The following is a 6,854-nucleotide window of genomic DNA, read 5'->3' as shown; positions in this document are numbered from 1 at the left end:
AAACTGTGATCTGAAAATATTCCACCAAGTTATGAAAGCAGATGAGTCCTTGACAAGGGAATCAGCTATAAATTCAAGAAAAAATGCTTTGCAGACTTCAGTGGAGGCATTAAATCTGTATTTTGCAAAGCACAATTTGTGGTGTGTGTGTATGTATGTGTGTTTATATATCTATATCTAGACTATATATAGATCTTTGCTTCTCATATTAAAAAAAAAAAAGCCAAAGCAATACAGTGACAGTAAAAATACCACCACAGATGGTGTGTCCATTCATGTGGATAAGTGTCACTGAGAAGACTGAAGCACACCCTGTGCTCTGTGTCACCCCCGCTGAGTGCCCAGCCCTCGAATGACTCTCTGCTGTTCCTGGTTGTACCTCCTGCATGTGACACTGCCTGTTCACCTCATGGTCTTCAGGCTTCATTTGCTCCAAAGATGCTGTTCTTTTTCTGCTTGCTGCAGACCAGGTTGGACGGTACGGCTGTCGCTTCTCAGCAGTGACGTCCTATACCTTGGGTAGCTGCACGCCCTTGTCACAGTTCCTCGGCCCCTTCTGCTTGCCATTTGGCCACCCTTTGACACTGGAGCGGGTTAGTTCCCTGACTAATGAGAAGTGTGGCACGTAGGGAGGCTAATGAAGTGGCTCAGTACGTTGCATGTGAATTCTGAATGAAATTCTGGCACCACAGTCACAAGCTGCACTAAGGGCTGGCTTCTCTAGAGAAATAAAACAAGAGATTCTTTTAAAAGCTTCTTTTCTGATCTCTCAGCCTTCATGCCCCTTCTCTATTCTCACCATTCCTTTCTGCCTACTATTGCTAATCTTGCTAAAAACTCAGTCAAAAGAATATAATCCTCTGTTAAAAACAAGCAAAACAAGACAAAAAACTATCTATTGTGATTGGACACAATCTAACCCCCTAAACCTGGCATTCAAGGCTCTGTACTAATGTGAATTATACGAATAGATCCAGCAGCTTTTAATCTCTGTGTCAATAAATGATGACAATGAGAACAATACTAATATGTGGTTTTATTGGGCCCTATTTATTATAAAGATCATTCACTTTGATGGTAATAAGTTCATTATTCTCATCGATCACATGAGGAAACTAAGCTTTCAGATGCTTACAAACAGAGCACTTTGCCTGAACATTTCTGAGGAGCACCATTTTGACATTCATTTGCAACATTTAAGGATTTTGAATAGTAACCCAGAGACGTGAATTATATTATACTAAGCCAAGTTTCTCTATTCTTTGTCCATTCTTGTTGAGTAGATAGGATACTCTCAACTGATTATTTGGGCTTGTCTCACTCCCATGGAAATGCAAACAGACTCCGGGATATCCTCTAAGGGATGTCCTCATGTAGACATCCGAAGAAGATCATATCTATTGCACACTGAGGTCCCTGGAGGCCGTGGCATGGCTCTTATGATTTGATGTTTATAGCCAAAAGTAATTGTTTCAATATAATCCCGACCAGGACGTGGTATTATTATTTTTATCATTATCTTGCTAGAGCCATAAAAGGAGAAAGAGATGCTATGGAAATGGATACAGATGCTGTTGTCACCTTTTCTTGAGAAGAAAACAAGCAGTGATACTATTCTTAAAACTATGGCGTAATTCTGAGCCCATCCTACGCACTCAATAATTATCTGGGGAAGCATGGGAACATTTTCTCTATGTATTTAATGGTGATGAGCAGGTATCACTTCTGTCTGGAAAGCCATTGTCATCTTACCCCAGCAAGAATGTTCTCAGATTCAGAGGTTTGACACTTCCTGGATCCAGACCATGGGATAAGTTTGGGTATTCTCATTTTGTCAGTTTCCCTGAACTGCTCAGTGTCACATGAACAAAAGAGAATGAAATAACCTGGGGACAGCTGAAGTGCTGCCTTCATGACTTCAGAATTTCTATCCCAACTGAGCGGCAAATGGAATCATGTTACTGGCCATAAAGAGGTTACTTTCATTGAGCATCTTCTACATGGCAGGCAGAAGGTAAGCTTCTTACTTCTTTAGCCCTGATTCTCCCACAAACCCAACTGGGTAGGAATGATTATCCCCAATCTACAGACAAGAATACCAAGGTCCAGGGAGGTTAGGTAAATTATTCAAGTTTATAGAAATAGTAAGTGACAGAACCAGATTCTAATCAGCTCTTCCTGACTACAGCGCCTGTGAGTTCTCTAACACATCACTCTGTTTCACTCTGTTTTGTAGTACGGATGTGAAGTGGTGGAGATGAATTGAGTCATGTGCTACACACACTTGATCTTCTTGACTTCTCTCAACAGCTCTAAGAGGTTAGTGTTACTATACCCATTTATAGATGAATAAACTGAGGCTTAGAAATTATGAATAAGTTGTATCCTAACTTTCTATACTAAGGGTTTTACTTGGTAATAGTTTCTAAATAGCTGTAGATTTCCACAGCATCCTGCCTGTGTTTTCACAACTTGGTTTGTGTGCATACATGTGGATGTTTTTGATTCTTTGAATCCCACAGAAAGGCGATCTTCCCAGGGTGGATAAAGAGTTTATGAAATAGGAGAAAATATGTAATTGGAGGGTAGTTGGCAGGGCCCCTTCTAAAGTATTCCTTGGGGGCTCAAAATTTGAATGTGCATTACTGAATATAAATCAAGTAGTCCTTTATTTTTTGCTTACTTATTTTTAATATGCCTTAGGTCTTCTCTATGAGGGAAAAAATAGAATGAGACAATAAATGCATGTTTCTTTGAAAATAGATTGTCAGCATCTACGTTTGAGTAAAGAATAAGCTGGTTCCTGAAAGACTGTTTTCCATAGAATGGAGTCTACCCTCCTCAAATCGGTACTTGAAAAAGGGACCTTTTCATCTGAGAGGCTGGTTTGTACTGTTGTTGTCAAGCAGCTTTTTACAGATGCTTCCACCCAATAGGAACTTCACCCAGAGTCATTGAGTTAACAGCTTGGCGGTCACATTGTGATTTATCAGTGATGTTGCTCCTCTGAGTGCAGAGCATATAAAAGGATGCTGTTGCATAGCGGCAATGATCATGGATAAGACGGACACTTCAGAAACCAAGATTCTTAGTAAAATAATAACGCTTTCTCTTCTGTACATGCCATGATGCAGTCTCATGGATAGTGTGGCATAAACTGTTTGAATACAGTTTAGCCTTTGTAAACAGCAAATGTGTTAGTGGAAATCCTGAGAGATTATTTGGGATGTTGGATTTTGTTTTATAGCATCTCACGGTCCTTATGCTCTGCATGAATTACTAGGTTGGGGGTTTAGTTTGGGGTTTAAAAAGATCAGGCCTTTTCTCTTTGCAGTGACATTGGATTATAGGCTGACCTCTGAATGTGCCTGAATAAAAGCAACTCCAAATTTGGGAGGATGATTGGATTATGATAAAGCTTTCAGGATAACTCCAAGCACCTCTACAGCAGCCAAAGGATTTTCAGGGCCACACCAACACACAGTAACTGGCTCTAATTCTTTTTTCTCTGGCTTAAAGCCTCTGAAGAAACTTAATAATTAAAGAGCTAAACCATCAGAGAGTTTTTAAGGACTTGCACATAACTGCTTGTTTTGGCCCCATCTAAATACCTGACGGGTTCCAGACAGAATGAAAAGGAGCAATGATCTAAAACGATTTTAAGACTAGGGTGTATATAATAATATCCTGGTTGCTTGTTTGGAATGCAGGTATTAGACTACAGAGCTGTAGATGGATCCATTAGCATGTACTTGCTGGTCAAGATTGTGGCACACCCAATCCCTTGAAAGAGACCCACCTATTTTTAAGCCACCCACAAATAGTTTTCTTGGTTTATTCAGGACTTCTGCCTACATGTACATGTTTTTCTCTTACAGACCACACAGCATGTCTTGTGGGTCAGGAGAAATATGGAGGATGTAACAAACACACTTGCTTCCTACTGGAATGTGTGTCTTCTGTCCAGATTTCCTTCAGTTACCAAAGTCTGACCATTTCAATTTCTCAGATGTAGTAGAAAAGGTTTGCTTGAGATACAAGTCAGGTTTGTTATAACCACTTCCAAAGGATACCTTTAAGTCAGGTGGCATTTGAGTGTATAATAATTGCTTTAATATACATTTGCCAAATAGATTTATTATTGCCATATTGAGTAATTTTCCCTATTGTGGAGACGGATACAATAGTCTGAATTAGCCCAATCCTATCAAACAGGAGATTTTTTTGGTCAACTCGTCTTATTTGGATTCCTTGCTTAAGTGTGCTAAGTAGCTTTCTAAGATGGTCCTCAGTTATTCCCAAGTCCTGGTATGCATGTCCTTATGTAACCCCCTCTTCTCTAGCATGGGCTGGGCTTAATGACTGGCTTCTAACAACTAGAATATAGCAACAGTAATGGGATATCACTTCTGAGACTAGGTTATAAACCTGTGACTTCCGTCTAACTGCTGCTCTCTGGCTATCTCATTCACTCTGATGAAGCCAGCTGCCATGTTGTGAGCTGCCCCATGGAGAGGCCCATGTGGCAAGAAGGTAAGTGTGGGCAGCCTCTGGCCAATAGCCAACTAGTCATAGAGGCCCTTAGTCTAACAACCTGCAAGGAACCAATCCTGCCAACAACTACTGAGTAAGCTTGGAGGTAGATCCAGCCCCAGTTGAACCATGATATGACTGATACTTTGACTGTAGTCTTGTGAGAGACTCTGAGCGGGAGGACTTAGCCATATCCAGATGTGTAACTCACAGAAACTGTGAGATAATAAATGTGTGTTGTTTTAAGCTGCCATTTTTGGGGTGATTTGGTGTATAGCTACAAAAAACTAATATATGAGGCAAAGAACCAACCTTTCCCCCTCTCTCTTCTTTTCTCCCCCCCACCCTACCTCTGCTTTTTCCAATGTTGATTAAGCAACTTCTATGTGCCAGGCACCACGGTAGGTGTTTTGAATGCAGTATTGGACATGACAAATGTGATGGCTGCATTCACGGGGCTCATCTCTTGTTGAGGAGATAAACCCTGAACAAATGATCTAGTGAGTGACTTGATAATAAAAGCAGAGTACTTTGGAAACATGGCAGGGGGACTTGAATTATTCTGGGAGAGACTGGTCATCAGTAAGACTTCTTAAGCCATGAAATATGAATGGGGTGATTTTAATTTGATTTCCCATGGAGTATGCTCACTGGAAGAGAATTCTCTTCCCAGAAGGCATCCAGCCACACAGACACACCTATATTTCCATAATGTGATAATGTGGCATTTGAGAATGGAAACACAGTTGGCCCTCAGTATCCACAAGGAATTGGTTCCAGGATCCCCCGCAGATACCAAAATTTGCGGATGCTCAAGCTCCTTATATAAAAAGGCATAGTATTTGCATATAAGCTACGCACATTCTCCTGTATACTTTAAATCATCTCTAGATTACTTATAATACATGATATAATGTAAATACTTGTCAATACAATGTAAATGCTATGTTAAAGTTTTGCTTTAGGGAACTTTCTGGAATTCTCTTTTTCTGAATATTTTTGATTTGTTGTTGGTTGAATCCATGGATGCAGAAGCCATGGATATGGAGGTCGACTGTATCAGCCGATATCGACTGTATCGGCCATCTGCCGATGCTCAAAAGTTTTTCTTGGTTAAATAATTCTTGTTTGCGTGTCATCTGACCTATTTTTTAAATTAAATTTATTGCTTGAGGGCTCGTCCCCTTGCACTGCCCTCACCACCTCCAGGTAGTGTGTCTCTGCATTTTAGTAGGAAATTTCTATAACTATTTGTTAAATTACAAATAGCTAGGAACTTGAGAGTGTTGCTTGAGAGTGTTGCAAGAGCAGACATGATTGTTGATTATTTCTATGCTTTTTTTTTTTAAAGGAAAAAGAAATCCCCAAAGTTCAACTGATAGTGATTATGAAGGCCACTTCTATCAAAACACACAGTTGAATGATATGAGGATGGCAACTTGTATGTGTTTATTTTCGTCAAACTCAATCTGCAATATCCTTATCAGCTCTCCCAACATTCCTAGGCCCTGGAACTCCACAAAAAGGTCAGTGTAAAGGGACACCAAAATTTAACTTAAATTTGATAATCCTTAGAATTGTTATGATAAAAGGGCTTAGAGTAATGTAGATGGATGTGTCCAGTGATATAGGTGATAAATGACTGTGATGAAGGTGATAAAAAATGAAAAAGATGGGAGTTTATTCAACTGGGGGACAAAGGATGTTTTTTATAATGAGGGAAAAGGACAGAAATTAGTTGGTAATGTAGAAATCATTGCTGAAGACCAAGGCTGTGAGTGTTCAAAGTTGGATATAATAATAAAAGTTGCAATGCTTCCTCAAAGTGATCTGGGAGGCAAGCGTGGAGGAGACACTAGGGCTGGTTCTTACAGTCATCTCTGGGTTAAGCAAATAAAAAAACGATGGGATCCACAGTTTCAGATTAGGATGGTTTCCTTGGCAGACTTGTGTGCAGTGTTTCTGACAGTAGAGAAAAAGGGTGTGCAAGAGGAGAGGGAAAGTAGAATCAGTATAGATATAGATGCCAGTATAAGCAGACCTCCTCCCCACGTTTCTGCCTAGTAGCTGATAAGATCTCCTCTGAATGCTGGCAGGTTATTGCTCATAGAGAGGACTGAAATATGAATATAATTAGCCTATAACCATATGAGGACAATAGAAAGCAAGATGGTGTTTTTAGAATACCGAAAATTCTAAAGTTCCTTAATAAGCTTCTTAGTATAGTTCATTTTATTTGTTTCTGGAATCCAGGGAAGACAAGCAACAGTTTACAATTATGGGATTATATATGACACATACCGAATATATGATTTATATGA

At 39.8% G+C, this 6,854-nt stretch overlaps 1 long non-coding RNA gene across 1 annotated transcript; it reads left to right on the top strand.

Annotated features, from left to right (window-relative positions):
• The first annotated feature begins 1,885 nt into the window (after window positions 1-1,885).
• On the top strand, window positions 1,886-6,039 carry LOC115852546 (uncharacterized). The gene is made up of 3 exons (XR_009565608.1): window positions 1,886-2,014; window positions 2,237-2,319; window positions 5,892-6,039. It is a non-coding gene; the product is annotated as an uncharacterized lncRNA (long non-coding RNA).
• Window positions 6,040-6,854: the final 815 nt, after the last annotated feature.

This window comes from Globicephala melas, chromosome 10 (assembly GCF_963455315.2).
Source record: "Globicephala melas chromosome 10, mGloMel1.2, whole genome shotgun sequence".
NCBI classification, from domain to species: domain Eukaryota; kingdom Metazoa; phylum Chordata; class Mammalia; order Artiodactyla; family Delphinidae; genus Globicephala; species Globicephala melas.
Note: the sequence above shows the minus strand (reverse complement) of the source record. Positions and strands in the feature narration are given on the sequence as shown.